This window comes from Ambystoma mexicanum, chromosome 5q, assembly GCF_040938575.1.
Source record: "Ambystoma mexicanum isolate Mex_15411 chromosome 5q, UKY_AmexF1_1, whole genome shotgun sequence".
In the NCBI taxonomy this organism is placed as follows: Eukaryota; Metazoa; Chordata; class Amphibia; order Caudata; family Ambystomatidae; genus Ambystoma; species Ambystoma mexicanum.
The window spans coordinates 629,827,517-629,840,237 of NC_090933.1; the positions used below are offsets into that span (position 1 = coordinate 629,827,517).

The window sequence follows — 12,721 nt, forward strand, 5'->3', positions numbered from 1 at the left end:
ACATCATCATACATCGCCATCTTCTGCCACTCTGTCCAAGGTGGTGTTCCTAATGTACAAGGCTTTGGCAGAGTCGAAAAGTACCTTTAGTTCCTCTTTGAGGGGATCAAATAAAGAAAGAAATCAACCAGAGATCACTCACAAGACAAAGGTTCTCATATCAGGGCAAATGTGCTTGTCGTACTATATTTGAAATGTCGACTAAAGTATTGTAGATTTGATGCCACCTTTTGTAGGGTTGTGTCATGCACAGCGTGGCTGGTAGGCAAGATGCTGCACTGCAGTACAGTGGCTTACAGTGCAGAACACACATTAAGGTCACAAAAACCACGAGCTACGGTAGCCTCCACGAGTTTAAGAGGCACAAGGCTGGCTAGTGTGGCACAACTCATGGGGCACAACAATTAAGCACTGCAGCTCAGCAGTGCTGTGGCAAATGGGCCCTTTCACATGGAACTCCCAACCTTGAAGACCGAAAGCCGGCCTCATTGTACTCATTTCATCGGATGGTAGGAGCCATGTAGACAGCGGTATGCACTTAACCAAGGGCAAGAGGTCAGGAAGAGACCTGAAATTTCTCTGCATCATGGTATGATGTTGTGTGAGATGCTAACCTCCGTTGGCTCTTCAGCTTCGGGATCACACTCCTCGGTGCACCGGTATAATGTTTGGTCCAGAGCTCAAGTAAGACACGACCAGCCGTTAGTGATTTACTAAGAATCCCCTCCGGGACTTCCTTTCTTTATTTCCACTCCCTCTGTTCCTTGTCACGTGAGCCGGGATCCCCCTCGCTCATGTGACTTGGGTGTCCACAAGCACCACACATAGGGGACCACTGATAACAAGTCATGATGGATTTCAAGATGTTGTGCATGTTCCCCAGTGCATATGTAGCCAAAACCAACAACATATGTCCAATTTTATATAGGCTCATGCTCTTGTCAGGTCACACAGCAGCCAAGACAGAGTGCACAAAAGTAGCTCCAGAAAAACACCTGCACCTACATCACAGGTCCACGTGGCTGAAACTTCGGCACAGTGCCTCTGAGAAAAATATGGCTAATTTCCGATTCCTCAAGCGATTTTGATCTAGTATAAGAAAGTCAAAGCGATTTTCTAAACAAAGTATAGTTCAGTAGACCTAGAATAGCAAACCGGAATAGAGAGTGGGTTTTGTTAGGCCCGGAGGGTGCCTATACAATATTGACACACGCCATAGAGTGTGCACGCCTTCCTTTATTCGTAGCCCAATGGAAATTGAAAACTGAACTTTACTCCCCCTCCCGCTTACGTCACCGCGTCATGTGACTATCTCCACGTGACACGGCCCCAGCCTCTTAAAGAGACAGAGTGGGTGTAACAGGTTTGCGGAGTGACTACACTTAAAGGGGGCGTCGGGTGCGTATCACAGCAGACACAAGCTTACACCACTCTAGAGAACCAGGGTGTTACAGTGGTGGGAACGGGTGAAAATGTGGAGCGATTGGAAGGGAGTACAGTAAATACTCTAGATGAAGGCCAACTTTCACAGATGTATTTCAGTCCCCTATTCAGTACATGATCACATGAACAATATTTGTGGGGAGATGTATACTTTCTCTTACCTGGAAGGATTGTTTGTCCATGAGGGTCTTGAGTCTATGGGCCAATGGTTACATATGTTGAGCATCAACTCCCTAGACTTTTATCCAGGAATTTTTCCTTTCTTATTCTTTGCAATATGCACTTGTTAGAGCAGGTCTTAAAACCCCTGATGGGTTCTAGTGGACCAACAACATTGTAGTCAGTTTGGTCATATTCATTGGATACAGTGGTGATTTGGACACAGAATGGAGTCACATGCAGCAAGTGCGGGAGCGTCACTTTCAATGGGCATGATCGGGTCACATTTGAGTCACAGAGCGGAGTCGCGTTCAATGGAAAGAATGGAGGTCGCAATGGCAAATGGAGTCTGATGATTAGGATGCAAAATGAAGTTGCATTCAATTAACAGAAGGATGGTCACAAAGTATGGTGTCGCGCCATTGAACCTGCAAAGCTGTATGCAGAAGTCGTCATTCAGTCAAATTCAATGTGTACAGAACGTGCCTGGATGCTGATTAGAGAAGCATCCAATTTCATATGGAAATGATAGTAAATCTCAATTCAATGGACTCTGTAGCAGAAAGGTTGCAGAATGCAGTCACATTCAGTGCGCCCTGTGGTGGTCATAACATACAATGGAGCGCAGTGGGATCATATTTAGTGGGAAAAATGTAGTTACATTCCTTTGCCACAATTCTGTCACATTCAATCGGCAGTAAGGCGGCCACAATTCACAGTCACATTTAATAAAAGCAATGGGGTTATGCCCAATAGAAAGAATGGCGATTCCAGTGTGGAATTAAATGCAATGGGCACATGATGGTCTGAATGATCACTGAAGAGTCACATCAATTGGTCCAAATTCACAATGCAATCACAAACAATGGACACAGTGGAGTCACGTTCAGTGGACAGAATAACCAAACTTGCACATCATACTAAAACAATTCCTCAAATCTGGGGACCTCCAAAACAATAACCACATACATTGTTGCAACAAAGGAGCCCTTTACATAAACTGTCAGATAATTGATCTCAACTGTAGTCTCATCTGTATAGTCTACAAGCTAATAACCTATAGCAAACCAATGTTATAGCGGGATTCGGAAATCCTTAAACAAACCAACCACAAATGCAGGCCTGAAGAAAACCAAAAGGTAAATATCCCACCTCCGCTCTCTCTCTACCATAACTCCCCCTATCTCGACCTTCAACAACTACAAGGTGAAAACAGCATAACAAGATGCATAGAAACCCCAAAGATAGCAGAACCAGAAAAGAAGGGCACTGGAAGCAGCACTGCCTATCCCTTTCAATCAGTCATCCATGACTCTACGGGCTTCCCAATACCTCACCTCAAGAGACCATTGATGGTTTTTAATCGCCAGATACCTCCTGAAGCGCCCAGCTGAACCACACTATGATCAAACATTGGTCCGAGAAACAGGACTCGCCAACAGCCTAACACCCTTGCCTACATCTACCCCGACAACCATCCAACCAACCATAATTGCAGACCTGCAAGAAACAATGCCTGTTATTCCATTCATCACTAAGCAACCCCTGCACCATACACCACAACTATGCAACAGGAACTGAGTGACAGCCAGACCCCACGAAGAGCCTGCTAAGCCTCCATGAATCCTAAAGACTTTACATGGAGCCTTGGGAAACTAACAAAAGCAACCATGAACAATCCAACCACACTCGTCCAAGCAGCCAAACTCACCCAGAAATGATGGGCACACGATGCCTCCTGATCACTGCACGTTCTGTCTCCAAGAAATGTTTTACCTCCCCTCCAAAGACCAGATAGACTTACTCTTCATCACAGAAACTTGGCTCTCCAATGATCACTCACCATTTATCCACAATATCATCAGTCCTTCATAGTCTCAACATCCTCCATTGACATCATCCCAGACTATGAATTGCTTGCTCTGGCCTGCTCCATCTCTCCCACAACTGCACTAAATTTTCTTTTAATCTTCATACCTCCCTTCTACCACCCACACTTTGATGACAAACTCGCTAAAGCTGATGCCATTCCTGGCCGTAGATCAACTACCGGCTATACTTTTGATATTCAAGCTTCTGTCTCTAGAATGACGATGACGCTATTACAAAGTCATTTGGAGTGAACCTTGCCGCAAACAGATGGTTAAGGGTCCCAACCACATAGTGGGGTGCACTCTAGATGTCATTTTATGCAATGAAAACCACTGCCTTCTCCCCACTTCACTGTTGAGATCACTTAATCACATATCTATCCCATTCACAATATTTACTGAGATACCATACCTTGCAGTACCATCAAAGGAACCATAAACCATGACCAGACTGCAGAAAAAAATGCACATCAACTTCCTTCTTGGAGCAACCGCGCAAATGGACTAAAAACCACACTGGATGCAAAACTTCACAATTTACAAAACTGGATTATATCTGGATTGGACTGAATTGACCCTAAGAAACCTTTCAAAAACCTCTCAAAAATGAAACCAGCTGGATTGTTCACCCCCAGACTAAACTACTTAAAAAAAAAAGAAAAACAGAAACTGGAGAAATTCAGGAATCTACAAACCAGCAAACTCAGCTTCAATCAACAGTTATGCCTTCACAGAGCTGAAGCAGTCAAAGCAAAGAAAGCACACTACTTCAGATACATTAAGTCAGTGCATCACAGCGAAAGGGAAATGTTTAAGATCAGAGAATTAAAAACCAGTCTACAACACAGCTGCTATCCCTATGCAAGAGCTCTGACTAGATTGCTGTACACTTCAACCAAAAGATCCTCGACATCTAATATCACTTCTACAATAAAGGACGCTCCCACTCACATGCCACCAACGAGATTCCACCAACACCTCCCACTAACTCTCTATATCATCTTCCTCCTTCTGTCTGCAGAGAACCTACACACTACAATTGACTCATGCAACCCATCAGGATCTCATGAGGATCCAGATCCTCCCAGTCTTTACAAATCCATCATGAAATCTCCAGACTTAACATGCATCTTCCCATCCTTCCTCAACTCCATCAGCACCAGAAGAGTCTCAGCTCATTTGAAATCTGCATATATCAGACATCTGCTTAAAAAGCCCGGAGCTGACTCATACGACCCCAGCCAGCTATCACCCTATCTCAAACACGTGTTTTATTGGGAAACCTCTGTAAAAAGTCATATGGTGAACTTTGGGATTTCATCAAAACAAACCATCTCCGGAAGGATGAACAGCACAGATTTAGAGCTTCTAGGAGTACAGAATCGGCTTTGTGCTCCATCTAGTACACACTTTGTTAGGATTCAGGTGCAACACCCTAAACGTGAAGGGAAGTACAAGCTGCCGAAATTCTATTAGCATGAAGATTTGGTCATTGTTAGTGTCAGTGTGTCTGATTTGTCACAGCATTTCAGGCCACTTTCGAAATAAATTGGATTTAGTTTTGCCACATTTTAGAGAGCAATATACTACAGAGTACGTGGTGTAATAATGGGCAGCAAAAGATAGTATTGCTGGTTTCCATTAGCATAAGGGCTTCTTAACCAGAGTCCTACCATTTTGGACTAAGCAGCGCCAGAGTGTGTAGATTTCTGTTATTTAGGGTACTAGACTGCAGTTCTGAGCCACTGTCCTTCCATTTCATTAAACTTTATTCCAGCTTCCTCCAACAAGTGTTCAGCATGCCAAGGTTCTTGGGTGAGGGGCAGCATGCATATTGGTTATTGTTGTAGGGCCGAGCGGTTCTCAGGAGCTCTGAGTAAAATGTAGAATAATGGTTTGTGTTCTGGATGATAGAGGAGTACAATAGTTGTGAAGGGCATAGTTTGGTGTGAACGAAGCCTTGAGTGGAGATATTGCCAAAGCATCAAACTAGATTGTGGTTATACTGCCCCCTAGGTACTGTGGGGACAACTGGGTCGGCAAAAGTATGGCTTGGTGGTATGAATAAATATGAGAAATTAATTTCCAAAGAGTGGGGCCTCAGTAAAGTTGGCAGGTGAACAATGGTCTGGAGGGTTGCCCAGAGCAATTCCAGAGGTTACGATTAATTCCAAGCCTTCCAGCCATCACCTCTTGTTTTGGGTTGTAGAAGAGACCTGGGCTTAATATTACATTTTTTTATTATTATGATATTTATGGAGCGTGGACCTAGCTTCGAGAAGCAACGAGTGCTTTACAGAGGTATACAACAGAACAGATGCATCCCTGAGGTCCATTTCCTTATTCGGAGAAACCTCATTCAAATACTAATTTTACCTTTAACACAAGGCAACCAATCTTTAGTGTACCATTCAAAACATTCTTCGAGACTTAAAAGCATCCACTGATCACTTTAAAAGCTGCCTCACTACAACTACATAGATATCATGAAAGCTACTAAGAACACTTTGGTTTCTCAAATTCCCTGCTGTAGGATCTCAAACCTTTGAAGGTGTGTTCTAGCAGTGCAAAAATAATTTGGCTAACACCATCTTGATGAAAACTTGTTGTTAACAATCAGCTTTAAATATTGTGGCATAGTTGAGACATCTGCAACTTGTTTGAAGCGTGACTGTTTTTAAAACTGCCCTTACTACTGGGGTTTTCTTTTAAAACGTACTAAACCTCCGTGTTTATTGGAGCAGCTCTTAGCTGGCCTTACCTTATTTGAGTTTGAATATGGGTGGGTTTGTGTCTGTAGCAAGGTCCCCAAGGTGCCCCCTACCCGCCACCAGATTGTATGGGTCTCCCACGCCCCTGGATTGAGAAGTGTTGTTTTCACTGAGTGTTGACTAATGTTTGTTGAGTATGTGTTGAAGCCAGTTTTTTAGATTTCTCCTGAATTTCAAATTGCCCTGTAATCGGTGGAATTCACATGGTAGAATGTTCCCATGTCAGCCCACTGTAGTCTCAGCAGAATTTCACGGTTATTATAAGCACATAATTTCTGGATCTCACATCCTTAATTGGTTGGTACATAAGAACGCTGCTTTACATATTAATGGAGCAGATATCATTTTCATCTGCATTCATACCATACTGTCCTACTTGGAAGACGACAGATGCTGTGGTTGTTTATATTTGGTGACATTTCCAAATTATTTTTAAAGTAGCTGGACCATTTGCCAAAATTAGCTCAGAGCGATAAGTAGAACTCTGGAGGCGTTCAGCTTGGAGGGCATTTAGGCCAATGGCTATCACTCTGAAACACTCGGTAGGAGTTTCTTGCAGTCTGTTATCAGTTCAATACTGGCTGATTGCTCTCCATTGTTTCTAGTGCTGACAGGAAAGGATTCTAGTTATCCATTTAGTAGCCGCTACTGAAAACACACGGGTTCATTTTAGTAACTATGGGAACAGCTGCACTGTCACCATATCCCCTGCCTCGTGAAAATGTGGATCAGCAAATTGTTCCGAGTAATGCGGTGCGCGAACTTTTGTCATCTAGCATATACGTTTATGGGATCTGTGCAGCAATCTCAACACGTGTAGCATTAATTTCGCGATCTGCATTGCTGGTGCCAATGCTGTGTGTTGACTGCGTGTCTGAACAGCGCCGTCTGTTAAATGTGCGTGTCCAGATGTCAAGCAGTGAAAGGTCTCACACCTGGGCGTGCCTCCTAGTTTCCTTTTCTTTTTGCACAGCAGGGAAATCGGAAGCGGGTGGAGGTTAAAGCCGGATGTTTCCATGCACGGCCCCACTCCCGAGTCTGGATACACAATAAACTGCTGTCTCCTGTTATGTAGTTCAGGCTTTGTCGTATACATTATTCTATTGTTTCACAGGAGCAGACGTCATGCTCCTTCGGCATAGTGGCGAGTCGTCATCTCATGCCCATAAATAGTCAGACATGCTTTATATGATGCTGGAGCTGAAACATCATGGGCAACATGTGGATACTTTATTTTTTTTTGTGTGCATAAAGCATGTACTTAACATTTGCAAAAGACCACATAGTTTGAAATGGTCATTCGTGTGACTGGATTTGCCTAAACAAATCTCACAGGCTGCGGTGCATGTGTTGTGCCGCGAGAATGTATAAAAGGGGCCAGGTTTTCCAGGGCCAGCTGAAGATGTTTGGTGGTTCGTGGGGCCCATTTCAACATGATTGTTGCCCCCTTGCTTGACTCTGAGCAAAACAGTCTTAGGCAGCTGTGCGGTGCATACATAATAATAATGGCGACTTTCCAAAGGCAAACTCCTCAGTGTTTTAGGACTTGTGTGGTTGGAACTCTTAGCAGAGGTAAGGCTGTGGTCAGTCGCGGGCTATAGAGGAGCAGAATATCTTATGTGCACCAATTACATCTTCCGTCTCTTCCAGGGGCGTGCAGCTTGTTTTGATGTTGAAAATGCCAACTACTGGCACTCTGCAGACTACTTCATCACACCATAAAATGGGTGGACTTGGTAACACCCCCACTGATACGGGGTACCTGCACTGACATGGAACAATCACATCTTGAAATTCCACTGAACACCACATCTGCACAAGTTTCGAGTTAAGAAATGCAGCAAATGACTCATTCACTGTACACTCACTTTACAAGCCGTTCGCGATCCAGGGCAATGAAACATCAGCCAACAGCTGGAACACTCAAACTGTCACTGCAATCAGTTCATATCACATCTATGGCAACTATCCAGCGTGCTGGGCACCCAGTTGGTGCTTCTTCTGAAAAAGATAACCAAGAGTACCAATGCTAACGCAGTGTATATATAAATTCCATGCAGGATTGTATTTTATTTTGTTTTATTACACGCCAAAGACCAGACAGGCATCAGGGTGTGGAAACAAAGCACAAGACATAAGCTAATACTGGGGCAGTTGCATAGGGGATTATAAAGTATCTATTCGAACAAGTACGTTTTCAGACTTTTCGGAAAGGATGATCGGTTTCCTTCCAGGCGCAGGTTTGGAGGGAGTGCATTCCAAGCAGTGGATGCTGTATAGGGGTAAGATTTACCATTTGTTTATTACCTTTTGGGGCGTGGGCAATTGAATAGCATAGTGTTCCTTGACTGCAGCATTTTAGACTGGTAGATGTTTGCTCTCTTTTTTCTCAAATAATCTGGTGCTGCGCCATAAACTGCCTTGAGGAGGACAGCCAACTTAAATTGTATTGTAGCTCCGATTAGGAGCCAATGAAGGGATGTTCGACGGGCTGTCATGTGGTCTCCTGTGGCACTTGTTTTATAATGTGAATAGCATCATTTTGGACCACTTGGAGTGCATGCATGTTTGTCTTAGATGTGCAGCCCAATGGGGCATTGCAATAGTCAACTCTTGAAGTATAGTGGCCCTGGCCAAAGTTTCACCTTTTTTAGCTGAGATCAGCCGTCTGATGTTCCTTAGGAGCTATAGAGGATGTGTTATGTACAATGGCATTTACTTGGGATTCAGAGCTAACAGTACAGTCCAGGAAGGGACCTAAAGTTTTAATCTTTGTTTTTGTTTTAATGACACATCCATCCAGCGAAAACCTCTCATATCTAGGGTGTAGTTTGGATCTCCTATATCTTGAGCCAAATCAATTGTTTCTCTATTTTGAACGTGTCGTTCAGTTTGATGGTGTTCTGGTCATAGCTTCCCTCCAATTTCAGCAAGAGCCAAGTATCGTCAGCATAGTTGGCAATGTGGATATTCATATCCTCCAACAATTCACAAAGGGGTTTGATTCAAAGGTTAAACAAGGCGGGTAATAGACACTCTCCCTGCGGGACTCCTAACGTTATTGAGGCATATTCAGATGGGGCATCACCCCCAATGAATGGCTGGGACCCTATCCAACAATAAAGATGGCTTTCTGAAGCATAAACAGCCACCAGCACTCTGTCATAAAGGAGTGCCTCATGCAGTTACACCAGCAATCGAATGTGTTATGGTAGCAGAGAGACAAACAGTAACCCAGCCATGGCCCTAACCACTCAGTGAGATTTTTCAGCACAGTCAGAAATACAGTGTGGGATAACCTTCAGTATTTTTGCTTAACACCAAACTTGGGCAAGGGTTGGTAGTAGACCCCTGCCTTACCCCTTTGTAGAAAATAAAGTGTTGAGTATCCAATGTCATGTGATGATGCTCTCTATCAAATACCAAACTGGAGTAATAGTTTCACAAAAAGCCGTACTCCCCGACCCCCTTATGACAAAATGCCTTGTACATTGGGAAAGACACTGGGCAGATCTGAGGTTAGACAAAAAGAATTGCGGATGGGAGTGCACAGCCTTTTTTTAAAAAACAGGATGGTTATGTAAATTTAGATTTAAAAAACAAGGTAGACATATACAAGCCTCATTAAAGAGGTATTCAAATTATTTCAGGTGCAAATGGGCTGGCGCCACAAGACCACTTGGGACACAAATGCACGAAAACCAAAACAGCTTATTGCTAAGCAGTAAGCCCGGATGCACTCCTAAGGAACCATAGTTCAATTCTTTGGGTCCTGCCTAATAGGCAGAGATAAGTCCAATGTAGTCTTATTCATGCATTCATAAAGAATATAAATACACTATATTTAAACCTTGAAGTCTATACTGAAGATTAACCTCCAAATAAGACAGCATTCACAATGATTCCTAGAAAAATGGGACATTTTAATTGTCCATTCTCTGTTAAACACAATTAAAGTTTCAAACAAAATTTCAAAGAAAAAGTCATACATTACATAATAACAAGGTGAAAGTAAATCACTGCACAGTATGTGTTCACAAAGTAAATCACTGCACAGTATGTATTCACAACAATATACACTTAATTCAGTGTTACATTGGTAATGGCAAATTGAGTTTTCCTTAATTATAAAGGACAATCTCCAATCTGAAGCCCTCTTTTTCTTGCAGATATTAGCAATTAACCGACGCGTTTCGGATCAAGGGATCCATCTTCAGGGTAGGGGCTTCACTCTTAGGGTAAATCTTGTGAAATATAACGTGAAAACTTATTAATCAAGCTGCTTGTCCTATAAAAAATTAGAGAGGGGCATTATTGTTGGTGATATGCAAAAAGGAGCTGAGAAGTAATGGCTAAAGTGCCGGGCGAGGCAAATGTTACTAACCTCAAGCAGAGGGAAGCAGTGTCACAACTCTGACCTATTCAAAAACAGAAGGTGTGGGAAAGTCAATATCTCACATACATAAAAATATTCAGAGCAAAAACGACAAAATGACAGATCTGAGGTTAGAACAGTCTACGTCACAATTGATATGTGGCACATAGGGGAAAGCATGGAATACATGTTCGTAACTGCACGCTGGGTCAAAAATCCACCCCTCTTCAAGCCGCTGAGAGGAGTTGTGAAAAGCAGGTGTATGCCGGTGGTAAAACAAGACAGTATTTGCATGTAATGCATTCAGTGCAGAACCCACATGCCTGCTGACACGAGAGAAATTTGAGAAAGTGATGTCAAAATGACTAAGGTCCTGTGAGCTCACCCTGGGCTTAGTGGGCATGATACAGTACCAGTGTCAATGGAGAACACAAAACAGATCACTTGACGTATCAATGATTTCACCCTTGTCAATGGCAAGACTGCGGAGGCATAACAGCTTTGCTTACCTTTCAGCTGGTTATGGGCTTTCAAAATACCGTGCATGGAAGTCAAGTGCACCATGAACTGCTTTACCTTTCAAATGAATAGGCCTGTGCCAATCTGCTAGAATTCAACATTACACATCCATGACCATTTAAATGAGCAATGAGTATAGGTACAGTAACAATTTATTGATTGGGACCTTTTCACCACCTTCGTAGCTGCTCTAGTGCAATGACTGTTCTGTGCTATTCGCCTATAAGGAGGCCACTTACACAGGTATTGCCATTGACATAATTGCTGAATGTGATCATGTCCAGAATGGAAAATGAAGAAGTTGAGACAGCCAAGGTCAATAGGTCAACATAATCCACGCATGATACCCACATAGAAAATATTGGATACATTATGGTGTCTTTTCTTGACCCTCATTTCATCGTGAAAGCAGACTACAGTAGCAAACAAAGTGCATCTACAGCCAATGGCTCAAGCAAAGAAGCAGAGTTGTAGGGCACTGTTAGTTTATTGATAAAAATAGTTTTGGGGTTAGGAATAAATGACAGAGGAGCTCATGTTAGTCAATTATGTAATCTGGCGTGGGGAGCGAGAGGCTCGGCTCTGCTGCTGCCACATGGCCTGCAGCCATGATGGGGCTGTTTAGAGCGGAGCTCAGAACTGCGGGTGACGGTGCTTGGGCAAGTGTGCCATTCTCACACCCTACCTCCCTTGAGGTCCCCTCTATACACGGTCCTGGCCAAAGTGCATACAGAGTGGGGAGAGCAAAGAGACCACTGGCCAGCAAGGGCGGCCCTGGCAGCGTTGTTACAACACACTGCTGCCTGACTTTGCTTCTGGTACCTCACTATGACCCAGGTGCTGCACTGACCCATATGCCTAAAGGCAACAGGTGCCAAAGTCAGATAAACTTTGCCTAAAAACCACACCATGCTGGAGTGGCCCTGAGCAGCAGGTCTACAGCGGCGAAGTCGGTAGCACCAGTCATTAGCTGCAGCATGGCTCAACCCCCCCGGCCCATCTCCGAGTAGAGAGCAACGAGTGCCTCAGCAACCATCTTCTCTGATATTTCACTGATCCACACGCAGATAAAGGAGGGCTTCAAACCTGGTGTACAAAATCAGACTGATGCAGCAGCACATAGAGAAGGAAAGTGGAAGGATTACAGAAACAGAAGCTCAAATTAGTGTACTAGAATATGCTGGCACCCATACACAGCACATTTTGCAAACACTATGGCTAGACATGAATGCGGTCCAGGTCAGAAGTGAGAACCTGGAGGCAAGGTCTCACAGGAATAAGGTATGGGTGGTCAGATTGCCTGAATCCTCAATAGAGGGCAACATGGAAACTTTCATGGAGACCTTCATCAGGGTTATCCTACAGCCCATCCTCTCCCCCTGTATTTTCTAGTGGAGCATGCCTATAGAGTGCTCAATCCTGCTCTGAACGCACCTAAAATACTGCGATAGAAACGCTATTCTATGCCATGCATGAGAACTGCAACTGGGAAAGCTGAGATATGAAGAAGCCCAAAATTCCTTTTATCCGGACTGGACAGCGGCCACCCAAAAGGCCAGGCAGACCTTTGTGGTTGGTTAACA

At 43.7% G+C, this 12,721-nt stretch overlaps 1 protein-coding gene across 1 annotated transcript in view; it reads right to left on the minus strand.

The window, feature by feature from the left end:
- CA8 (carbonic anhydrase 8) overlaps window positions 1-12,721 on the minus strand; it is a 1,124,912-nt gene that overhangs the window by 864,843 nt on the left and 247,348 nt on the right. The window lies entirely within an intron of this gene.